The sequence below is a fragment of the Triticum urartu genome, unplaced genomic scaffold, assembly GCF_056163025.1.
Source record: "Triticum urartu cultivar PI428250 unplaced genomic scaffold, HENAU_Tu73 scaffold2, whole genome shotgun sequence".
NCBI classification, from domain to species: Eukaryota; Viridiplantae; Streptophyta; class Magnoliopsida; order Poales; family Poaceae; genus Triticum; species Triticum urartu.
The window spans coordinates 203,323-229,226 of NW_028260368.1; the positions used below are offsets into that span (position 1 = coordinate 203,323).

General features: G+C 35.3%; 3 non-coding genes across 3 annotated transcripts; all 3 read right to left on the reverse strand.

Moving 5' to 3' along the window:
• Window positions 1–2,465: 2,465 nt before the first annotated feature.
• TRNAT-UGU (transfer RNA threonine (anticodon UGU)) lies at window positions 2,466–2,538 on the reverse strand. The gene has a single exon. It is a non-coding gene; the product is annotated as a tRNA-Thr (tRNA).
• An 18,391-nt stretch (window positions 2,539–20,929) lies between these two features.
• TRNAW-CCA (transfer RNA tryptophan (anticodon CCA)) lies at window positions 20,930–21,003 on the reverse strand. The gene has a single exon. It is a non-coding gene; the product is annotated as a tRNA-Trp (tRNA).
• Window positions 21,004–21,142: 139 nt separating this feature from the next.
• On the reverse strand, window positions 21,143–21,216 carry TRNAP-UGG (transfer RNA proline (anticodon UGG)). Its single transcript has one exon. It is a non-coding gene; the product is annotated as a tRNA-Pro (tRNA).
• Between the last annotated feature and the right edge of the window lie 4,688 nt (window positions 21,217–25,904).

Genomic DNA, 25,904 nt, shown 5'->3' on the forward strand with positions numbered 1-25,904 from the left:
AAACCTGATGGTTGTTTGTTATCCCAACCATTCTTCCCAGCCCTGATACCGATCAGGAAAGGGGTAATTTCTAACAAAGTTTTTCTCTTGTTGATTCCTATTTCTAGGTGTAGTGCTTTTCTCCCCTATGCTGCCTACGGATACTAATAGAGTAGGATTGGCCTGTAATCCATACCATACCATATCCTGTAGGTGTAACCTTTCGCTCAATACTCAAATCTACAATTGAAGTATCTGAAGCCGCATCAATCGAGGATACACGACGGAAGGAATTGTTAGTTCGCCTCACCTTCCCGAAGCGTGGGTTTGTTTGCTTTACAAATTTGGTTCTCTCTATGCCAACCCCCCTCTCTTTTTCGTAAGACTGAGGTATAGGTAGGGCTAAAAAAAAGCAAAAAAAAGAGTCAAATCGCACCATCTCTATAATAAGTAAATGCCTTTTTTTCTCCTGAGGTTGTCGGAATTATTCGCAATAAAATATTGGCTACAATTGAGGAGGTCTTATCAATGAAATTTCCATTTCCACGGGATCTAGGCATAATTCCCAACCCATTCTATATAGAATTGTTTTCATTCCTTCACAAAATAACATAAAAACAAACACATTCGATTCTTATAATTATAAATAGATTGATCCATATGCTCTACTCTAAATCCATATGCTTTAAATGGATAAGAGAGATATGGATTTTCCGCTCAGCTCAAATTGTATCCTTTTCCTTCTGCTTGGACACGAAGAGATATGAAATATTTGACTAAGACTGGATTTCATTCCACTTTCCTATTTCTGAACAACAACTTATGTTATCAACTATTTCGTGTTTTCAAAGTTATTAATTGTCTCATACCCTATTTTTGATTTCGATAGTATGGTGTAGCGTATCTTATGCAAACGGAATTCTAAGGTTTCTTTATTTTATTATGCAATAAGAAGAATTCTTCCATTTTCTTTTTCTTTAGTTGCGGGAAAACCCAAATTAAAACTTTTATTTTATAGCGAGCGCAATTTCTAGTAAAAAATCCTGTATCCTTCCACTTAGATCAAAAGGAATTTTTCCAATAGAACTATGGAACCCCCGAGTGGTTGCGGTTGTACCTGTACTGCAGGAATAAGAAAACTCGCTATTCACTCAGTTTATTTTCCATAATAAGTTATGTAGGAGAGATGGCCGAGCGGTTCAAGGCGTAGCATTGGAACTGCTATGTAGACTTTTGTTTACCGAGGGTTCGAATCCCTCTCTTTCCGTTTTTCTTAATTCATCAACGTTAAGGATCACAATGTATCAAATCAAATAACAATTTTTTCCAGCAATAATATAATATCTTATATTATCTTATTTTGATTTAATAGAAATTAGAAATTCTCTATAGCAAATTACTGTGGTATGTAAAATACACATAGAGGAAAAAAGAAAAAAGGATCCTAATCCTAGGGTTAATCAATTTTAGCTAGTTGATGGGAAAATACAAATTAATGGTAATGGTCTTAGGGCGATTTAGTTCGGGGAAAGGGGAAGGGGAAGAAAATTCTATGAACCTTTCCTTTTTTCGTTAAGTTCAAGTCTGACGAGAGTAATATTCTACAACTAACAACTCATTTATTTTGAGACCGACCCACTTCCTATCTAGGATTTTATTTACTAGTCCTTTATATTCCAACGTGTCAATCGCCAAATGCTTTGGCAATTTCCCCGGGTCCGATGAAGCAATATAATTTTGAACCAGACCTTTTGATCTTTGGTTATCTTTCGTAGTAATAATATCTCGGGGTTTGCAACGAAAACTTGGTATATTGACTATACGACCATTAACTAAAATATGTCTATGGTTGACTAATTGGCGGGCCCCAGGAATGGTTGAAGCCATACCCAATCGAAAAAGGATATTATCCAAACGCATTTCAAGTAATTGTAGTAAAACCTGGCCTGTTGACCTTTTTGCTTTTCCAGCGATATGTACATATCTAAGTAATTGTCGTTCTGTCAGACCATAATGAAAACGCAATTTCTGTTTTTCTTGAAGACGAATACGATATTGCTCCTTTTTCCCAGAATTGAATTTTTTTTTAAGATTACTTCCGGATTTAGGTGTTTTTCTAGTGAGTCCTGGTAAAGCTCCCAGACGGCGTATTTTTTTTAAACGAGGTCCTCGATAACGGGACATGAAGACTCCTTTTTTTATTTTATTGAAATTTCATTTTACACAATTAATTTCATTGTATTTACATTACAGAATACATCGAAATTAAAACTGAATTAAACTACAGGATAAACAGAGTAAAATCAACTAAAGTACCCCAAAAAATGGAATTTCATCAAAATCTTTTTTTTTTGTATATATATTATTTATTTTATTGTTTTGTATCTAGCAAAATTGTAAGGTAAAAAACATAAAAGATCCTGGATTCTCCATTTAATTCGGAAAAAAAGAGATTCTTGTTCGTAGAACATCGATAGAGAAAAAAAAGCCGACTATCGGATTTGAACCGATGACCCTCGCATTACAAATGCGATGCTCTAACCTCTGAGCTAAGTGGGCTTACATAACGGAAATAGTGTAACAAATAGAAATAGGTATAGTATAGGAAATCCGTAAAATCTCAGATATTAGTTATTAATCTTAGCTATTAACTAGTTCTAAATTTGAAGTTATACTTATAAAAATAAAAAAATACTAAAACTTCTTAAAGATAAAGTTAGCTTGATATGCTTAACTATAGGATATTAAAAAATAAAATTATAGAATTTATTGGTATTTTCATTCGATCATTATAGACTTTATTATTTGTTAATAATTTGAGGATTAATATTTCACTAAGGGGAACATAGAGTCAGAGTAAATAAAATTGCTAATTCTGATTAGAAAAAAAGAATAAATATCAAGCGTTATAGTATAATTTTGAATACTATAAAAAAGTAAGACGGGAGGTGGGGGAGATAAAAACTTTTGGATATATTGATTCGGATTGAATTGCAAATACATCAAGGATAGAATCAATTCAATTCTGAATTGCAATAAGCAAGCGAGGTCTCTCAAATAGAGTCGAACTGAACTGCTAGACTACGTTGAGTGATGAACTCAATGATTCAAAAAAAAAACTAAGAGATGGATGAAATTACACAAGGAATCCTGGTCTCAAAGAAGAGGGAAATGGGGATATGGCGAAATCGGTAGACGCTACGGACTTGATTGTATTGAGCCTTGGTATGGAAACCTGCTAAGTGGTAACTTCCAAATTCAGAGAAACCCTGGAATTAAAAAAGGGCAATCCTGAGCCAAATCCGTGTTTTGAGAAAACAAGGGGTTCTCGAACTAGAATACAAAGGAAAAGGATAGGTGCAGAGACTCAATGGAAGCTGTTCTAACGAATCGAGTTAATTACGTTGTGTTGTTAGTGGAATTCCTTCTAGTTCTAAATTAGAGAAAGAGGGGTTTTATACCTTATACATTTAATAAACACGTATAGATACTGACATAGCAAACGATTAATCACAGAACTCATATTATATTCTAATTATAATATAGGTTCTTTATCTTTTTTAAAAATGAAATTAGAAATGATAATGATTATGAAATAAAAAACTCATATCATAATTTTTTTTTTTCATTATTGTGAATCCACTCCAATCGAATATTGAATAATCAAATTCTTCAATTAAAATTCAAAGTTTTCGAGATCTTTAAAAAAGTGGATTAATCGGACGAGGACAAAGAGAGAGTCCCATTCTACATGTCAATACTGACAACAATGAAATTTCTAGTAAAAGGAAAATCCGTCGACTTTATAAGTTGTGAGGGTTCAAGTCCCTCTATCCCCAAATCCTCTTTTATTCCCTAACTATACTATATTATTATTATTTATCCTCTTTTTTTTTTTCTTTTTATCAATGCACTTTTTTTTCTTTTTATCAATGCAATGGGTTTAAGATTCATTAGCTTTCTCATTCTACTCTTTCACAAAGGAATGCGAAGAGAACTCAATGGATCTTATCCTATTCATTGAATAGATTTCTTTTTTATTAGAGTATCGGCAAGAAATCTTGGTTATTCACTCTATTTTTAAGTTTTATTTAAGTAAACCATGCACAATGCATAGGACTACCCCCCCCATTTTCAAATTTAAAATTTGAAATACTTTAATTAATTTTTAGTCCTTTTAATTGACATAGATACAAATACTCTACTAGGATGATGCACAAGAAAAGGTCAGGATAGCTCAGTTGGTAGAGCAGAGGACTGAAAATCCTCGTGTCACCAGTTCAAATCTGGTTCCTGGCAGAGAAAAAAAAAAAAAAGATCCACCGAATAGGTATTGATCCAAATACCTCGAGATGGATTGTGATACATATTCATTAATAATATTTATTCATCTAAGTGGATAAATCTATAATATAAATATAGAGGCACTTCTTTTTCTTTTTAAAGAAGTTTTAAAATATATCTTTTCTTTATGATAAAGAAGGGGGTGAGATTCCCCTTTATTTTTTTGCGTTTCTTAATTTTGTATTCCGCTATTCCGACGAATATTTTTTTAGTCTTGCTTATCTTTATCTTATCTTATTTTCCTAGTTGTGCTAAGTAATGTGCGCGGTACAAAGTTCCTGGTAGAGAACTTCTTTGAGTCATCCTATTTTTCTGTTCATATGAAGGAAATTAATATGCGATTTTCAAAATAGGGGAATCCAAATGAAACCCTTTTTTTGCTCAGTCTATCTGGAATGCTTTTGTATAATTAGGAATTAATTATAAATAGGTATTCCGTTTCATCTAGGAAAAGAACCTAAAAATATTCCTTGACTTGAATAAAATCTGGAGTTGTGTTGTATAAGTGAGCATGAATTTCTTATCATTCAATGAGCATCTTGTATTTCATAAAAATTGGGGGTTATATAATCCTTACGTAAGGGCCAGCCTATCCAACTTTCAGGCATTAGGATACGTTTAAGGCGCGGATGATTATCATAAGAGATTCCCACCATATCATAAGATTCGCGTTCTTGAAAATCGGCACTTCTCCAAATCCAGAAGACAGACGGAATTCTAGGATTATCCTTTTGGGCAAAGACTTTTATGCAGACTTCTTCTGGATTATCTATACCATATTGTATTCTCGTAAGATGATACACGCTAGCTAAAGATCCACCGGGTGCTACATCATAAGCACATTGGGAGCGTAAATAATTGTAACCATATACATATAAAATGACAGCAATGGAATCCCAATCCCCTGCTTTTATTTGTAAAGTCTCTATTCCTCGGTGATCAAAGCCCAAAGATCTATGAACCACCTCATGTTTGACTAGCCAATTAGATAACCAACCCTGCTGCATTGTCTTCATCTCTCCCTCTTTGTATAAATATTTCACATTTCGGATGCAAGTTTGAAAGATTGCCCTGCTTTTTATTTTTCTACACAAAAGAGCCCCTCTCCTAATTCACTAATTTGTAGGAAGGTACTGAACTTTTGGATTTGAAAAAAGTTTCAGAAGATATATCTAATGTAGATGGTGATTGATAGAGCAATTCTTGCTCATAAGTTCCTGTATGAGTACTGCGCCTAACATAAAGCTTGTGACTGGTAGTAAAACATCTATTTTTATTTTGAGATAGAGTTTGATCCTCAACTATTTCTCGCGATATCTTCTTACGAAGTTTTGTTAGGGCATCTATAACTGCCTCCGGTTTAGGTGGGCAGCCCGGCAAGTAGACATCCACAGGAATTAACTTATCAACTCCCCGAACAGTACTATAGGAATCCGTACTGAACATTCCCCCTGTAATAGTACAGGCTCCCATAGCAATGACGTATTTTGGTTCAGGCATTTGCTCGTATAATCTCACTAAAGAGGGAGCCATTTTCATTGTTACCGTACCGGCTGTTAAAATTAGGTCTGCTTGCCTAGGACTTGATCTTGGTACCAATCCATAACGATCAAAGTCGAATCGTGAGCCTATTAATGAAGCAAATTCAATGAAACAACAACTGGTACCGTATAGAAGGGGCCATAAACTGGAGAGTCTTGACCAATTCGAAAGATCATTTGGTGTAGTTGAAATAACAGAATTGGAACTTGTTTGGTCAAGTAAGGGAAACTCAATCAAATTCATAACTGTCTCAATAGAATCTTTTCCTTCTTTTTTTTTGTCTAAATATTCAGTTAAGACCATTCCAAGGCTCCTTTTCGCCATGCATAAACTAAACCAACAACTAAGATAAGCACGAAAATCAAAGCTTCGATAAAAACGGATACACCCAATACGTCGAAACTCATTGCCCAAGGGTATAGAAAGACGGTTTCCACATCAAAAACAACAAAAACGAGCGCAAACATATAATAGCGTATTCGGAATTGTACCCAAGCCCCTCCCATGGGTTCTATACCCGATTCATAACTAGAAAGCTTCTCTGGTCCTTCACTAACCGGGGCTAAAAGTCCTGAAATCGAAAATGCCAAAATAGGAATAAGGCTTGCTATTATTAGAAATGTCCAAAAAATATCATATTCGTGAAGCAGAAACATAATGTACTCCCATTAATGTGGAATAGGCGGAACTTAAATTAGTCAATTCAATTCAGCATTGTCAATTTATCCAGAACTTCTCTCTGTTTCCTCGGTGAAACAAGAATCTTTTTTGTTCAAACAAAAGCGCTTAGTTTAAGTTTAGCCTTTGTTTCCTCTGTGCTGCATCTTCTTTAAAGATTCATCCAATGGAATCCCAACTCCCTTTCTTTTGGATTTCCATTCTATTTAGATATGGTGTATGTAGATCTAATTCTTATATAAAGAAAACTTTCTCGTTTCACTTTGTCTCGCTTTCTCTAGAATCTCTAGAAAAAAGAATAGCTCTATCCTTTATTTAATATTTAATAATAAAATAATAAGAGACTATTAAATAAAAATGAGAATACTACTAAATTAGAACCTAATTAAGATAGTAGGACTAATCTATGCAGTATAATTAATGAGAAGTAATACTATAAAATAAAAATAAAGAACTCTATTTCAGAACTATGAGACAGAATATTCTGTTTTCTTATTTACTCTTTACTTTATTTTTTCTATTTAAAGTTGATCAATTTACATAATGTATCTATAAACAAAGTAATAAATATACTTAAAACAAAGTAGGAATTCGCAAAATGGATAAAATCATTGCAGTTATTATAGGGAAGTCTAGAGATATCCTATTTGAAGGAGGACGGGATTCAAATCAGGGAAAGGATCCTTTCTTCTATTGATTTGATAGAAATTCGTTTTTCTTTTCCTGTCTGTATGATTTTGATTTTCGATGAATGAGCCTTTGGTAATGCTTTTATCTCTATTCTATGTCGCAGGCGCCTATCCAGTCTATAAACAAATACTAATGAGAAAATGAAAACTATACTAAACTAAAGAAAACATAGGATAGAGATCCTAAAATCTAAAAAAGGGCATATTAGGGCTATACGGATTCGAACCGTAGACCTTCTCGGTAAAACAGATCAAACGGATTATTATCGAAATGATTTGAACTGTTTCAAAGACCCAACATGCATTTTTTTGCATTGGGCTCTTTCATAAACTGATTTAAAGATCAGTTAGTCCACCATAGTTTTTCTTTACGGAAAGATAATGAGATGGCTCCCTGTGCTCTGATTGATTTTTTGTATTATGATCTATCTAGGAGCAATACCAAAGTGTTTCAAAGGAGGATTACCTTGACTTAGGTCTGCCTCCGGTCTAAATTAAATCAACCTAAGTGAAATGGAGTCTCTATCGTTCCACTGCAAGAGTTAACTATGAGACTTCATACACCTTAAAGTTCATAGAACGAAAAGAAGTTTTTTGGAGGCCCTTATCCTCATTACGCCTAGCATTTAGTGGGCTGGATATTTACCTTATCAACTAGCAAATCCATAAGGGTTCTATTTGATTAGGCACCTGAATTGGCACCTGAATCGGACTGAACCGACTGTTTGTCAGGCTACTGTTCTCCTATTCTCTCGAATCTATGAAGTAAGACATTGATTTTGCAATAAGATCGATTATGTTCATTGCATAATAAGCTCCTTTGAAAAGCATTGGCGCACGTGTAAACGAGTTGCTCTACCGAACTGAGCTATAGCCCTTATCAGAGATATCTTAACATATAGATAATTTCTTGTCAAGATGAATATTTTCTAATGCCAGAGGATACCCCTTTGATCTGTATCTGTTTAGTATTTAGTTTAGTATTTAGTATATAACAGACCAATAACAGAGCGGTATTGCTTAGAAAAGGGATTCAATATATAATCGATCGAAGTAATGGGTCTTCCTTTGTGGTGATAAATTGCCTACTTAACTCAGTGGTTAGAGTATTGCTTTCATACGGCGGGAGTCATTGGTTCAAATCCAATAGTAGGTAAGTAGGTAGAAAAATTACTAGATAGCATTGGACTTACTTCGCTTCGCTATCTAATAACTTTTTCTACCCCTCTTCCCTTTTTCTTTGTATCAACTATAAACCACTGGATTGTCTTCAATTGGATGGGGGAATCCAATTGACAGCCTCGATTCGTATCCTAGCTCGTCTGAGAGCGAGCTTCGCTTCAACCAAATCTTTCGTACCCTCAGCTTTACTCAAGTTAGCTTCGGCTATTTCAAGTGCCTTTTGAGCTTCTTCCGGATCAATATCACTACCCAGTTCCGCATCATTTCCTAAAATGATGATCTCATTATTAACTATTCTCGCAAAACCGCTCCACAGAATCGCTGTTAACCATTGGTCGTTGAGGAGGCGTATTCTCAAAGGACCCATATCTACTGCTGTGTTAATGGGGGCGTGGTTTGGTAATACGCCAATTTGGCCACTATTAGTGGATAAAATGATTTCTTTCACTTCACAATCCCAAATAATTCGCTTAGGAGTCAGTACATAAAGATTTAATTTCATTTCTTCGATTTGTTCTCCTCTTCTAAGGTTATAGCTTTCGTGCTAGCTTCATCGATGTTACCCACCAAATAAAAAGCCTGTTCAGGTAGGCCGTCTAATTCTCCGGAAAGGATTAGTTGAAATCCCCTAATAGTTTCCGCAAGAGCAACATACTTTCCTGGAGAACCAGTAAAAACTTCTGCCACAAAGAACGGTTGTGATAAGAAACGCTCAATTTTTCTTGCTCTTGCTACAGTTAAACGATCCTCTTCCGATAATTCATCCAAGCCAAGAATTGCGATAATGTCCTGAAGTTCTTTGTAACGTTGTAAAGTTTCCTTAACTCTTTGCGCAGTTTCATAATGTTCGTTGCCAACGATCCGAGGCTGTAACATAGTCGAGGTTGAATCTAAAGGATCTACTGCTGGATAAATACCCTTGGAAGCTAATCCTCTGGAAAGTACGGTAGTAGCATCCAAATGTGCAAATGTTGTGGCAGGGGCAGGGTCGGTCAAATCGTCTGCAGGTACATAAACTGCTTGAATCGAAGTTATAGATCCCTTTTTAGTAGAAGCAATTCTTTCTTGCAAAGAACCCATTTCTGTACTAAGAGTAGGTTGATAACCCACTGCGGAGGGCATTCTCCCTAATAAAGCGGATACCTCTGATCCTGCTTGAACAAAACGAAAGATATTATCGATAAATAAAAGCACGTCTTGCTTATTAACATCTCGGAAATATTCCGCCATAGTTAGGGCAGTTAAACCAACTCTCATACGAGCTCCCGGTGGTTCATTCATTTGGCCATAGACTAGAGCTACCTTTGATTCCTCAATATTTTTTTCATTAATTACTCCGGATTCCTTCATTTCCATATAAAGATCATTTCCTTCACGAGTCCGTTCCCCTACTCCACCGAATACGGATACGCCCCCATGAGCTTTAGCAATGTTATTGATTAATTCCATGATCAGTACTGTTTTACCTACTCCAGCCCCCCCAAATAGTCCTATTTTTCCTCCACGTCGATAAGGAGCTAAAAGATCGACGACCTTAATACCTGTTTCAAAGATGGATAATTTCGTATCTAACTCGATAAAGGCAGGCGCAGATCTATGAATAGGGAACGTTGCACTACTATCTACAGGACCCAAATTGTCAACAGGCTCCCCAAGAACGTTGAAAATTCGTCCGAGAGTAGCTCCACCGACCGGAACACTGAGAGGAGCTCCCGTGTCAATCACTTCCATTCCTCTCATCAACCCGTCCGTAGCACTCATAGCTACAGCTCTAACTCGATTATTTCCTAATAATTGTTGTACCTCACAAGTCACATTAATTTGCTTATCGGCAGTGTCTCTACTCTGGACTACCAAAGCGTTATAAATATAAGGTAACTTGCCTGGGGGAAAAGTGACATCCAGCACGGGTCCAATAATTTGATCGATACGACCTGTACTTTTTTCTTCAATTGTGGAAACCCCGGGAGGAGAAGTAGTAGGATTGGTTCTCATAATTATCACATAATTAAAAAAAAGGAATTTGTCGAAATTTTTCTTTTTTTATTGTTGAATAATGCCAAATCAAATCAAAAAAAATCCAAAAGTAAAAAGGAAATGAATTAGTTAATTCAATAAGAGAGAAAAGGGGACCAGGACTTGATTTCGTTGCCCAAGCGAATCCCATTCAATCGTTTACTCATGGAATGAGTCCATTGGAAAGTTCAATCAATCTTTTTTTTCATATACATTTTGCCTTTTGTGGAGGATCTGTGCCTACTCTACTTTCCTATCTAGGACTTCGATATACAAAATATATACTACTGTGAAGCATAGATTGCTGTCAACAAAGAATTTTATTAGTATTTAGTTAGGTATTTGCATTCAAAATAAGAAAAGAGAACTATTAAGAACTTGTAAAATAAGGATTAGGAATTAATTTGGGTTGCGCTATATCTATCAAAGAGTATACAATAATTATGGATTTGGTAAATCAAATCCATGGTTTAATAACGAACCGTGTTAACTTACCATAACAACAACTCAATTCCTATCGAATTCCTATATTGGAATTCCTATAGGATAGAACATACACAGGGTGTACGCATTATATATGAATGAAACATATTCATTAACCTAAGCATGCCCTCAATTTTCTTTAATGAGTTGATATTATATTAATTGAATATCCTTTTTGTTTTACGAGATTTTTGCTAAAGTTTCATTTACGCCTAATTAACATCGAGTAGACCCTGTTATTGTGAGAATTCTTAATTCAAGAGTTATAGGGAGGGACTTATGTCACCACAAACAGAAACTAAAGCAGGTGTTGGATTTCAAGCTGGTGTTAAAGATTATAAATTGACTTACTACACCCCAGAGTATGAAACTAAGGATACTGATATCTTGGCAGCATTCCGAGTAAGTCCTCAGCCTGGGGTTCCGCCCGAAGAAGCAGGGGCTGCAGTAGCTGCCGAATCTTCTACTGGTACATGGACAACTGTTTGGACTGATGGACTTACCAGTCTTGATCGTTACAAAGGACGATGCTATCACATCGAGCCTGTTGCTGGGGAAGACAACCAATGGATCTGTTATGTAGCTTATCCATTAGACCTATTTGAAGAGGGTTCCGTTACTAACATGTTTACTTCCATTGTAGGTAACGTATTTGGTTTCAAAGCCCTACGTGCTCTACGTTTGGAGGATCTACGAATTCCCCCTACTTATTCAAAAACTTTCCAAGGCCCGCCTCATGGTATCCAAGTTGAAAGAGATAAGTTGAACAAGTACGGTCGTCCTTTATTGGGATGTACTATTAAACCAAAATTGGGATTATCCGCAAAAAATTATGGTAGAGCGTGTTATGAGTGTCTACGTGGTGGACTTGATTTTACCAAAGATGATGAAAACGTAAACTCACAACCATTTATGCGCTGGAGAGACCGTTTTGTCTTTTGTGCCGAAGCTATTTATAAATCACAGGCCGAAACCGGTGAAATCAAGGGGCATTACTTGAATGCGACTGCGGGTACATGTGAAGAAATGATTAAGAGAGCTGTATTTGCAAGAGAATTAGGGGTTCCTATTGTAATGCATGACTACTTAACTGGGGGATTCACCGCAAATACTACTTTGGCTCATTATTGCCGCGACAATGGCCTACTTCTTCACATTCACCGTGCAATGCATGCAGTTATTGATAGACAGAAAAATCATGGTATGCATTTCCGTGTATTAGCTAAAGCATTGCGTATGTCTGGGGGAGATCATATCCACTCCGGTACAGTAGTAGGTAAGTTAGAAGGGGAACGCGAAATGACTTTAGGTTTTGTTGATTTATTGCGCGATGATTTTATTGAAAAAGATCGTGCTCGCGGTATCTTTTTCACTCAGGACTGGGTATCCATGCCAGGTGTTATACCGGTAGCTTCAGGTGGTATTCATGTTTGGCATATGCCAGCTCTGACCGAAATCTTTGGGGACGATTCTGTATTACAATTTGGTGGAGGAACTTTAGGACATCCTTGGGGAAATGCACCTGGTGCAGCAGCTAATCGAGTGGCTTTAGAAGCCTGTGTACAAGCTCGTAACGAAGGGCGCGATCTTGCTCGCGAAGGTAATGAAATTATCCGAGCAGCTTGCAAATGGAGTCCTGAACTAGCCGCAGCTTGTGAAGTATGGAAGGCGATCAAATTCGAGTTCGAGCCGGTAGATACTATTGATTAACTAGATAAAACTAAAGATAAAGAAGGTATAAATAAAAAAGAAACGAAATAAAAAGAGAAAAAAATCAGTTATGAAATGCAGTAATTCTTCTTTATTCTTCTAATTGATTGCAATTAAACTCGGCTCAATCTTTTTTAGAAAAAAAAGATTGAGCCGAATAAAAATAGATCATGATATGATCATGAGACTTGACAAATTGAGATTCGTCTATTCTATATATCTAGAATATATATATTAAGGTATAATACAATAAAGAAATACAAATAAAATAATAAAATAATAAAATATAGTATTATCATATGATAATGATAATGGAATCAAATACGCAGTATTTACAGAAAAAAGTCTTCGTTTATTGGGAAAGAATCAATATACTTTTAATGTCGAATCGGGATTCACTAAGACAGAAATAAAGCATTGGGTCGAACTCTTCTTTGGTGTTAAGGTGGTAGCTGTGAATAGCCATCGACTACCTGGAAAAGGTAGAAGAATAGGACCTATTCTGGGCCATACAATGCATTACAGACGTATGATCATTACCCTTCAACCGGGTTATTCTATTCCACTTCTAGATAGAGAAAAAAACTAAAGGAGAATGAATGAAAAAAGACATAGTTTGGAAGTTAGACCTTTTTATAGGACTCTCTTTCAATTTCAAAAAAGAGGACGTTTGAAACTTTTAACAGGCGTAATCGTGAGTCAACAAGTGACTCGAACTGTGTGTAAAAAAAGAAGCATTTTTTTTTTTTCAAAATGCTAGAACTAGATAAGGAAGTTTTCTATAACCTTGAGAAAAAGGATAAAAAGGTAGTTTTTTTTTAGTTTATGACTCCGATCAAGAGCGAGAAATCCTTGATTTGGGATTGGACATAGAACCTGGACCCATCGTAGAGACGTTTAGTTCAAAAGAAAGGATCGTATCCTGATGGTAAGAATTATACTTTCGTGGAAATACAGCGCTATAGACTTCAATGCGGTAGAGTAGACGTTTTGTTTCTAATTTTTCTGGACCAAACCTCCGCTCCGACCCAACGATACAATGAATTTTTTCTGTTCATATTCATAAATAAAAAAGATTCGGAATCGCAATGCTACTATATGCGTCCAGAGGAGTATTTGGAATAATATTCTTCTATAATCCATTATTGCGGGGGGTCTTACTAACAGGGCTTCGCTGCACGGGACAGGTCTTCGTCGAAAAGCTAACTCCACCCGGCATTTTCATACCCTTTCTTTGGGTGGTATATCGCCTTTTAAAGTCTAAGAGGGTAGTAGGGGATCTATAGTAGGTAAGATAATTTGCCCTTTGATTTTGATTGAATATACTATTTTTCCGCCTTTACCACGCATTATTGTATGCGCTTCTAGAGAAGTATGTATGCAGGAAGTAAATTCTAACCGCTTTCTTTTGAATCCAATTTCAAATTAGATTAGAAAGATAGAAAGGCCATGAGGATGGGAAAATCAAAATAAAATCTTTTTAATTAGTTCTCCTTTTTTGGAATTTTCTTATTATCCTTTCATTTTTTTTACAGAATATTTTTCAAACTAAAAATAAAAAATACAATACAATAGTCAATATTCCTTATAATAGATATACTTAATTATATCATAAGAATCTTAAGATATTTTTCGACTAGATAGAAATAGTAAATTTGAATTGAGACACCTATTCCATGACGGATTTAAACTTACCTTCTATTTTCGTGCCTTTAGTAGGCTTAGTATTTCCGGCAATTGCAATGACTTCTTTATTTCTTTATGTGCAAAAAAATAAGATTGTCTAGTATTTTTTAGTGTAAGTAATATAATATGGTAGGGTATGTGGCTTTTTCTACACACACTTTCTACACACAAATGAAAAACGGTTATGGATGCGGATATAGGCTACGAGCATAAATGCATGAATATGCAGAGCCAGGTATAGCGAGTTTTATTTTATTTATTTTAATTGAATCAACGAATATTTTTTGAATAGAAAGTCAATGTATCTAACCTATTATTTCACAGGAGTACTAGTTGCTGAAGGCGATTTCAGAATCAAAAAAAGTAAAGTCAAAATTATTTAGCTTATTCTCTCAATTTCAATCGACCGCTGCTGGATTTAGTATATCTAATATGAATTGGCGATCAGAACACATATGGGTAGAACTTCTAAAAGGTTCTCGAAAAAGGGGTAATTTTTTCTGGGCCTGTATTCTTTTTCTAGGTTCACTAGGATTCTTATCGGTTGGGATTTCCAGTTATCTTGGTAAGAATATTATATCTATACTTCCATCTCAAGAAATTCTTTTTTTTCCGCAGGGGGTCGTGATGTCTTTCTACGGAATCGCAGGCCTATTCATTAGCTCCTACTTGTGGTGTACTATTTTGTGGAATGTAGGTAGTGGTTATGACCGATTCGATAGAAAAGAGGGAATAGTGTGCATTTTTCGTTGGGGATTCCCTGGAATAAAACGTCGCGTCTTCCTTCGATTCCTTATGCGGGATATCCAATCAATTAGAATTCAGGTTAAAGAGGGTCTTTATCCTCGTCGTATTCTTTATATGGAAATCCGGGGCCAGGGGATCATTCCCTTGACTCGTACTGATGATAAATTTTTTACTCCACGAGAAATTGAACAAAAAGCTGCCGAATTGGCCTATTTCTTGCGCGTACCAATTGAAGTATTTTGAGGTATCTTTTTTGAACTGAGTTGAATGAAGAAAAGAAGAATTGGAAGAAGAAAAGTTTTCTCAACACAGGGAGGAAGTCCCTTCTAAATTGGATTTGTTATTGTAAGGGGATTTTTAAGTATTTATCTAAAGGAAGGAACAAACGAGGATAAGAGAAATTTGCTTTTAATTTTTTTTTATCCAAGTTAGATATATCGCATACTATTCTTCCTTTTTCATCCGAAAGGGCTTTTTTTTTATTCTATTTCACTATTTCATTCCATCTAGATCTAAGAAAGAACCCAATGCACTGAAATTCCACTAATAACTAATATACAAAAAAGAAGAATAGATACAGGGTATCAAACCTATAGAGTTTTTGCTTCAAAGAAATAGAAATATCATGAAATAGAAATATCATCATATAGAGTCAGGGAATGGAATAGAGTCAGCGAATGAAGCATATTCATTAACAACTCCATTTACAGATCAAAAATGAAAAAAAAGAAAGCATTGCCTTCTTTACTATATCTTGTATTTATCGTACTTTTGCCTTGGGGGGTCTCTTCCTCATTTAACAAATGTCTGGAACTTTGGATTAAGAATTGGTGGAATACCAGGCAATCCGAAACTCTCTTAACTGATATTCAAGAGAAAAGGATTCTAGAAAGATTCATAGAATTAGAAGAACTTTCTCTCTTGGACGAGATGATAAAAGGGAAACTAAAGACACATGTACAAAAACCTCCTACAGGAATACACAAGGAAATAATACAATGGGTCAAAATAAATAATGAGGATCATCTCCATACCATTTTGCATTTCTCGACAAATATAATCTGTTTGGCTATTCTAAGTGGTTCTTTTTTTCTGGGTAAAGAGGAACTTGTCATTTTGAATTCTTGGGTTCAGGAATTCTTCTATAATTTAAATGACTCAATAAAAGCTTTTTTTATTCTTTTAGTTACTGATTTTTTTGTTGGATTTCACTCCACCCGTGGTTGGGAACTAGTAATTCGTTGGGTCTACAACGATTTTGGATGGGCTCCTAACGAGCTTATTTTCACTATTTTTGTTTGTAGTTTTCCAGTAATTCTAGATACATGTTTGAAATTTTGGGTCTTTTTTTGTTTAAATCGTCTATCTCCTTCGCTTGTAGTCATTTATCATTCAATTAGTGAAGCATAAATTCATTTGATCTCCCGATATTAATATTAATCAAATTAGCAAGCATCTTTTTTTAGAAAGAAAGCCCTTTTCCATTTTAGCAAAATTCTTTCTATTTATACCTACTTTAAGGTATTCATCATTGCAGTACAACTGTTGCAGTAGAATGACAACAGATTCGTGTATAGGGAACTAGATTAGCTTAGCTACCTATCTAATTTATTGTAGAAATTCTGGGATCTGCGATTGGACATGGAAAATAGAAATACTTTTTCTTGGGTAAAGGAACAGATAACTCGATCGATTTCTGTATCGATCATGATATACGTAATAACTCGGACATCTATTTCAAATGCATATCCCATTTTTGCGCAGCAGGGTTATGAAAACCCACGAGAAGCAACTGGACGAATTGTATGTGCCAATTGCCATTTAGCTAGCAAGCCCGTCGATATTGAAGTTCCCCAAGCTGTGCTTCCCGATACTGTATTTGAAGCAGTTCTTCGAATTCCTTATGATATGCAATTGAAACAAGTTCTTGCTAATGGAAAAAAGGGAGGGTTGAATGTAGGTGCTGTTCTTATTTTGCCCGAGGGATTCGAATTAGCGCCGCCCGATCGTATTTCCCCTGAGTTAAAAGAAAAGATAGGAAATCTTGCTTTTCAGAGTTATCGTCCCGATAAAAAAAACATTCTTGTGATAGGCCCTGTTCCCGGTAAGAAATATAGTGAAATTGTCTTTCCCATTCTTTCCCCTGATCCTGCTACGAAGAAAGATGCTCATTTCTTAAAATATCCCATATATGTAGGGGGAAACCGAGGAAGAGGACAGATCTATCCTGATGGTAGCAAGAGTAACAATACAGTCTATAATGCTACGTCAACAGGTATAGTAAGAAAAATACTACGTAAAGAAAAGGGGGGGTATGAAATATCCATAGTTGATGCATCAGATGGACGCCAAGTGATTGATATTATACCTCCCGGACCAGAACTTCTTGTTTCAGAGGGGGAATCCATCAAGCTTGATCAACCATTAACAAGCAATCCTAATGTGGGAGGTTTTGGTCAGGGGGACGCAGAAATCGTGCTTCAGGATCCATTACGTGTCCAAGGCCTTTTGTTCTTCTTCGCATCCGTTATTTTGGCACAAGTTTTTTTGGTTCTCAAAAAGAAACAGTTTGAAAAGGTTCAATTGTACGAAATGAATTTCTAGGTCCCGGGATTTCTTACCATCAAGTTGGTAAAAAGCCTCGATTTATTGGCAATTGCTAGAATTATCTATGATCTATTTTGGAAATCCTTTTTTTGTTTAGACTGCTTTTTGTTTATGAGATGTCTGGAATTCCTTATTTATATCCCATGCAAAAGAAGAGAATCCAAGGCAAAGGCGAGAACAATCAAATTAAAATTTCTTCTTTTTCGGAGGGATTGCAGGTCTTCTTAATCGTCTATTCGGCACAAGAAAAAGCCTTTTTCTTGTGCCGATTCTTCTTGTATCAAAATAAGAATCCTTTTTCTTCCTAATTCGTCAAAGATTACTATTTCTTCTTTATTCGGGTCTGTCTCTTGGACCTCTTTTTCTTTTGCTTAGGTTTAGCCGAGGTAGTGGACAAACAGAGGGGAAGAAAATATGGCGGGGGAAAAATTTCTTGTGATTGTGAGCAAATTGCTTGGCTTGTTTAATTAAGTTCAACTTCAAATTTACAGAAATTTTGCAAAAAAAAAGTAAACTCTTCCATTGAAGGTTTTTTTATTTTTAGGCTAGTTGAATAGTTTTGATTAAGGTTTTATTAGTTTATTACTCGAAACTAAATCAAGGATTTTCAGGATACTTCCTTCGTGGAATAAGATATTGGATCCTCGAGTGATCTCTTTTTCTTGTTGCTTCATAAGAGTGAATCGAATAGATTCAATTCGCGTTATAAGAGTAAAATAAAAATTCCGCGGGTCCTTTCCGCTCTAATCAGATAAAGGGGGGTAAGGACCCGCTAAGCTCCTACTTTTTCATGTTTACAATCTGGTCCCTCCGATTACTATAGAGATGAACCCAATCCAGAATATGAACCATAAAAGAAAACACCTACTAAACCAATCACAGCAATACCAGCTACAGTACCTATCAGCCAAAGAGGAATTCTTCCAGTAGTATCGGCCATTTCCCCTACTTTCCTCCACATTTTATCAATTGGTCATGCTAGAGACAAAAACAGTCATGGGTAGTTATAAGGATGGTATCCTTCCAAATGGGATAAGAGAATTCTTATTAGTCTCTTTCTTTCTCTCAATTGAAGAAGTAATTGGAAAATAAAACAGCAAGTACAAAAATGAGTAATAAACCCCAGTATAGACTGGTACGATTCAATTCAACATTTTGTTCATTCGGGTTTGATTGTGTCATAGTTCTATAGTTGGAATTTGTTTTATCGTTGGATGAACTGCATTGCTGATATTGATCCCAAGAAAAAAACAGTAGGTACAGCTAGTCCGTGAATAGCCAGCCATCGCACTGTAAAAATAGGATAGGTTCGATCTATGGTCATTGAGGGCCTCCTAAAAGGATCTACTAAATTCATCGAGTTGTTCTAAAGAATCAAAACGGTCGGTTATTAACGGAATTCCTTGTCGGCTTTCCGTGAAATACTCGTTTGGCCTAGGACTTCCAAACACGTCATAAGCTAAACCCGTACTGACAAATAACCAACCCGCAATGAATAGGGAAGGTATAGTAATGCTATGAATAACCCAGTATCGAATACTGGTAATAATATCAGCAAAAGAACGTTCTCCCGTGCTTCCAGACATGCTGAACTCCCAAAATTTTTGTACATTCAAAAAAGGAATTGATTCCGTAAAAGATGGGATCGACCAGTAAATAGAAAATTACTGATATTTCATCCTTGTGAGATTGTCAATTTTGTACCAAAGGTGTATTTTGAGTATACCGAATTAGTATAGCTATCCTTCCTATGGCACAGCAATCTGGTTTTGCCTGGTTCCGAAACATAATTACTTTTTTATTTTTTTTTTGTCTATAGGTAAGCTATATGTTATTCAAGGCATCAATAGAAAACCCCATTTTTGTAGGTTCTACTTACTTTTCATTGGCTTCGGAATAATAGAGTAATTCGGAATAGCAGCCAAAATCTTGGGAAAATCTAAGTTAATGATCAATAGGTTTGGATAAATAATTTAGGAAGGATATTCTCATACTGACACAATACAAGGACAAGTATATGTGAAATCTATCCTTTCATAATTCGTAATTCATCCTTGTATTGTTTGTTGGATTAGGTCTAACTTTCTTGACCAAACTGCGAGCGCGGAACTTTACGAGATGAAATAGGGAAAGACAGAAGATAGAATAGAACTTAAAAGGATAATTGAAGTGACTCGTCTTCGAATCTACTTTGGTTGGAGTTCGAAAAAGGAATAAAAATAAAGTAAATTCAAGGAAGAGCTTTCTTTTTTTTTTTTTTTTAACAGCCCCTTGGCAGGTCGTGGAATGCTTTTGTTCTCCTCTTATTCCATATGGAATACAATCAGTTAAAATAAGAAGGAATAGGGGAATATTCGATCGTTCACTCCAAAAAGAGGGTCCTATTGAAAAAGAAATTATCCAAAATAGAAAGAAGTTTTTTTTTTCAAATTCAATTGTTTATTTATCTCTTATTCAAAAATTTCCCTGAAAATTGAATTTCTTTTTTTCATTCAATGGGGTTAGATGATCTAGTTCTTAATATTATTACTTTACTCAATTGACAAATTCCACAACAAATCTCTTGATTCGGAATTAGGGACTCATGTATCATCTGATGAATCCACTTTCTTTTACACTTCTGTATCTTACTCTATCTTGTTTTTTAGTATTATCTAAAATAACTGATGAATTATGAATTTTCCATAACTTAGGTAAATGCTTTACCAACATATGTAGTGTAGTAAAAAAAAATAAATGGAATTTAACTCTTTCATGCTTACTTTAACTAGTTATTTTGGTTTTCTACTGGCTGCTTTAACTATAACCCCAGCTCTATTTATTGGCTTGAACAAGATACGCCTTATTTGAATTGACTGAATAATTATAATTCAGAAAAGAAAAATCTTTCTTTGGGATTCCTGGCATTCTACGACTCTTTTCCAGACTAATTAGGAATTCTTTTCTTGGTCATTGAGATTCGTGGATAATTTAGAGTACTATTTAGGGATAGATCGTACCTCTTTTTTTATCCCCTCGAACAAATCGAAATGATTGAAGTTTTTCTATTTGGAATCGTCTTAGGCCTAATTCCTATTACTTTAGCGGGATTATTCGTGACTGCGTATTTGCAATACAGGCGTGGGGATCAGTTGGATCTTTGATTGAGTCATTTTTTTTTTTTGATTGACCTCCTCCAGACCAGAGAGGAGGTCAAATTGAAATTGGAGTTACAATTCAATTTTGTTAAGTTATTTTACTCTGCTTCGACATAAAATAGATGGAATCACGCTCTGTAGGATTTGAACCTACGACATCGGGTTTTGGAGACCCGCGTTCTACCGAACTGAACTAAGAGCGCTTTCATTCATTCAAAAAGAAAATCTTTTTCTATTCCTAATGTATCTCACGTACGTATAGTCTCCACAAATTCAAGTTATACCCACTTTACTTTAATTGATCTCGTCGCTACTGCCTATAAAGAAGAAAGAAGTAATAGGTAGGGATGACAGGATTTGAACCTGTGACATTTTGTACCCAAAACAAACGCGCTACCAAGCTGCGCTACATCCCTTTTCCAAATTAAATTGTTGTACAATGCCATTGTACACAATTCCTGTCTTCTTTTCCACATCATAATTTTCTTCTTCTTTCTTTCTCTATCTATATATAGAACCCTCGTGTCATTTCTTCTTTTTGGTCTCATATAATTAAGGAATTATATACATATAAAATCCAATATAATTTCGCCTATAAAAGAAGGATTACTTTTCCTTGGTAATATATAGGAAGAAGGGGTCATCTTTTTCTTTTTTAGGGATAGGAAAATTTCGTCGATATGGTTCATTTTATATATAGCATAACAATCTTGGGCAAGAGTTTATGATCATATATGTATTCCAACAAGGAAGGAGGATTTTCAATGCGGGATATAAAAACATATCTCTCTGTAGCACCCGTGCTAAGTACTCTATGGTTTGGTGCTTTAGCAGGTTTATTGATAGAAATTAATCGTTTATTCCCAGATGCTTTGTCATTCCCTTTTTTTTAATTCTAGTTATTGCTATGGGAGGGATAGATTTCTTCGTGATATGACAAAATTTGATCCTTTTCAATCTTTTTTTAGTATCGGAAGGAAAAAGAAAGAAAAGATGGATTGGGTTGAACCTCAGAGTCATTAAAAATTTGGTAAACCCCATTTTTGAAAATAGAAATTCAATTTAAAGGGGTACCCAAGCTAAATAAGGCCTCAGAAATCAGAGCATAGAAAAGGCGGGGCTGGCTAATTAAATGAAAGGATTTCGAACCAAAATCTTTGCTAATTCGACAAGGATTGTATTCTTTAATTATTTCTCTATTTTTTATTACTTAATTAAAGAATAAAAAAAAATTATTCTAATGAATTTTATTCTTCTTCTTCGGATTCAAAATAGAAGAATAAAAGAATAAGTAGAAGAATTAAGTTAAGTCAATCCAAAAAGAAAAGGAGGTTCATGGCCAAGGGAAAAGATGTTAGAATCAGAGTTATTTTGGAATGCATCAGTTGTGTTCGAAAAGGTGCCAATGAGGAATCGACGGGGATTTCTAGATATAGTACTCAAAAGAATCGCCACAATACACCCGGACAATTAGAATTCAAAAAATTTTGTCGTTATTGTCGCAAGCATACGACTCATCACGAAATAAAGAAATAGGAACATCGTGTGTTTGATCTTTCCAAACAACAGAAAGAGTAAGAACTTCATATTTAATATATAAAGAAAACATAGTATAGAATACAAAATACAAATCAACTCATCTGATTTCCGGTAGATATTATTTCATATGTATAGAGGGTATTCATATACTATAATATGAATCAAATAAGATATGGATCAAAGAAAAACTACTTCTTCTGGATCCTAAATTAATAAAATAAAGAAGTGAATTTTCAAATTTTCAAATTTTAAATAAGGAATAAATCATGTATACATCTAAACAACCTTTTCTTAAATCTAAGCAACCCTTTAGTAAATCCAAGCAAACTTTTAATAAATCCAAGCAACCCTTTCGTAAATCCAAGCAAACTTTTCGTAAATTCAAGCAACCTTTTCGTAAATCTAAACAACCTTTTCGTAGGCGTCCCCGGATTGGCCCGGGAGATCGAATTGATTATAGAAACATGAGTTTAATTAATAGATTTATTAGTGAACAAGGAAAAATATTATCGAGACGAATAAATAGATTAACCTTGAAACAACAACGATTAATTACTCTTGCTATAAAACAGGCTCGTATTTTATCTTTCTTACCGTTTCGTAACTATGAGAACGAAAAGCAATTTCAAGCCCAGTCAATTTCAATAATTACAGGTTCTAGACCCAGAAAAAATAGACATATTCCTCAATTAACGCAAAAGTACAATTCCAATCGAAACTTAAGAAACAACAACCAAAATTTAAGAAACAACAACCGGAACTTAAGTTCCGATTGTTGATGTTTTATTCGAATTCGAAAGGGCCAGACCTATATATATTATAAAGAAAGTAATCCAGCTCGTTGATTCCTACCACTTAATCTTAATTTATTGTATCTTCCCGGAGTTCCCTCTCCGGGAATTCATCTTTTATTATTCCAGTATATTACTTTATTTATACCTTTAATTGATGATCTTTATTTTATTGGAAATCGTGTAAAGATTATTTGGATTTGATACAGCTACTTGTGCAAGCATTTTACGATTAAGAATCAATTTCTTCTTGTACAGGTTGTGTATTAATTTACTATAACTATCGAATACTTTATATACCCGCGTTGCTGCGTTTATCCGAGTGATCCACAAACGACGAAAATCCCTCTTTTGCCTACCTCTATCTCGATGAGAGGAAACAAAAGCTCTTTTTACCTGTTGGGTAATCATTCGATTAAGTCTTAAATGAGCCCCTCTAAAGTTTGAGGCAAATGAACGCATTTTTGTTCGTCGTCTCCGGGCTATATATCCTCGCGGAACTCTGGTCATTGAATCAAATTAACCTTAATGAATAACTAATGATTTCTCTTCTTTTAGCCACCCTTTTTCTCATTAATAACAAAACTAATTATTCCGATATATAAAATATTAATTCCAATGGCTTTTGCTATAGTAACCTTCCCAACCACGATTTTTTATTCCACTCCGTTCAGTTATTTCTATACGAAATAACAAATTCATTCTAATAATACTAAAAAAAATAGTGGGTTCCATCGTTTCTATGGTTCCCTTTTAAACGGTGAGGCCCTCTCTATACACCGGAGCCCTTTCTTTCATCAAAAGGTATTGCGAACTTGTATAGTCCACATTCTTTGGCTCTACCTATCCATTATAGAGTAAATAGCTCTTTTCACAATAAGAGTTATCCATACAGTGACGGTATTTAATTATGAAAGTTGGCTAAGTAGCTGACCCTGTTAGTCCGTTCTTTTAAGATAAAGGAGCATAAGCCTTTTTCTTTTTATTACTATTTCCTCCGCTTAATGGATAACCATTTGCTACCAATGGGAGAATTGCTTCTTATTTCCAATTTAGATAATTGGATTTGCACCAAAGGAAACCATAAATTCCATATACCATAGAAATCTAGGATAGAGAAGCTATATCCTATTCATTGGTACTAATCATGGATACTTCAATTTTTTTTATATTTGTTTGAAGTCATGATCTGAACGAGTCGCACATACACCCTAGCACATGTTCCTCGACGCTGAGGGCATCCTTTAAGCGCGGCCGTTTTTCGAGCATTTCGTATTGGCTGTCTTGCGTTTCTAATAAGTTGTTTAACCGTCGGCATGTTGTATGTATATAGAAAAAAATGGATTGGTTTAGATCCATCTTAACCTGATGATTGCTCATCATGAAGTCTTTCTATTTTCTATTAAATCGAGGAAAACACGAATTTAGCTGTGAAATAACTTTACAAGAAATCCGGACACTACCAATCCTTAAACATTTCTGGAAACCACACTGGATCAGTATCGCAGTGCTTGTCAATCATTTCATCCCCTACAATATCGACAAGTCCATAAGCTTTGGCTTCGTCTGCTGACATAAAAACATCCCTTTCCATGTCTTCGGATACAACCCAAAAAGGCTTGCCTGTTCTTACTGCATAAACCCTTGTGATCATTTCGCGAACTTTGTGTAACTCTTCTACTTCTAGTAAAAATTCTGGTGTCCTTGCCCGATAATAAGCACTAGCAGGTTGGTGAAGCATAATCCTCGCGTGAGGGAATGCTATACGCTTGGTGGGTTCTCCTCCAAGCAGAATGAAGGACGCCATGGAGGCGGCTATTCCGAGGCATATTGTATATATCTGGTGTCACCGTTTGCATCGTATCAAAAATAGCCATTCCTGAGATTAGCCACCCGCCTGGGGAGTTTATAAACAAAAAAATATCACTAATTCCATCTTCTATACTCAGATATACCATGAGACCTGTAATATGATTCGTGATCTCGCAACGAATCTCTTGACCTAAAAAAAGTGTCCTTTCTCGATACATAACATTGTATAAGTCAACCCAAGTCGCTTCTTCATCTCCAGGAATCCGGTAAGGTACTTTTGGAACACCAATGGGCATATTAGATTAATATTATTAAATTTAAGTAAGAAAACCACACTTTAATATGGAAACGTAAGAATGGAACAGAAAGAAAGAATCCGCAGTTTATTGTCTTAATTTTTATTCTTATTCTATATGAATATTATAGATTCTATTAATACGTAGATTGAAAGGTTATACATATAAGGAATGTAAGACAGATTGAATAAAGAAAAGGGAATGGGTGATTTGAATGCTAAACAAAGAGGGGTAGCGATCTATTCTTCGTTTTTTCCAAATTGGCCAAGTTACCCATTGCATATTGGCACTTATCGAGTATAGAATAGATCTGCTTCTCTTTCTTCTTATGAACAGAATTGGCTTCTTATTTTTAATGGAATGAAATAAATATTCGCGCTTTCTGACACAGAATCCCCTAGAAGGGTTAGGTACATAGGATATGGATAGTCTTTTTCAATGCGATAAAATAAAGCGACATCGTGTCTATTTTTCTTTGCTAAAGGGGTATTTCCATGGGTTTGCCTTGGTATCGTGTTCATACTGTCGTATTGAATGATCCGGGTCGATTGCTTGCGGTGCATATAATGCACACAGCTCTAGTTTCTGGTTGGGCTGGCTCAATGGCTTTATACGAATTAGCAGTTTTTGATCCCTCTGATCCTGTTCTGGATCCAATGTGGAGAC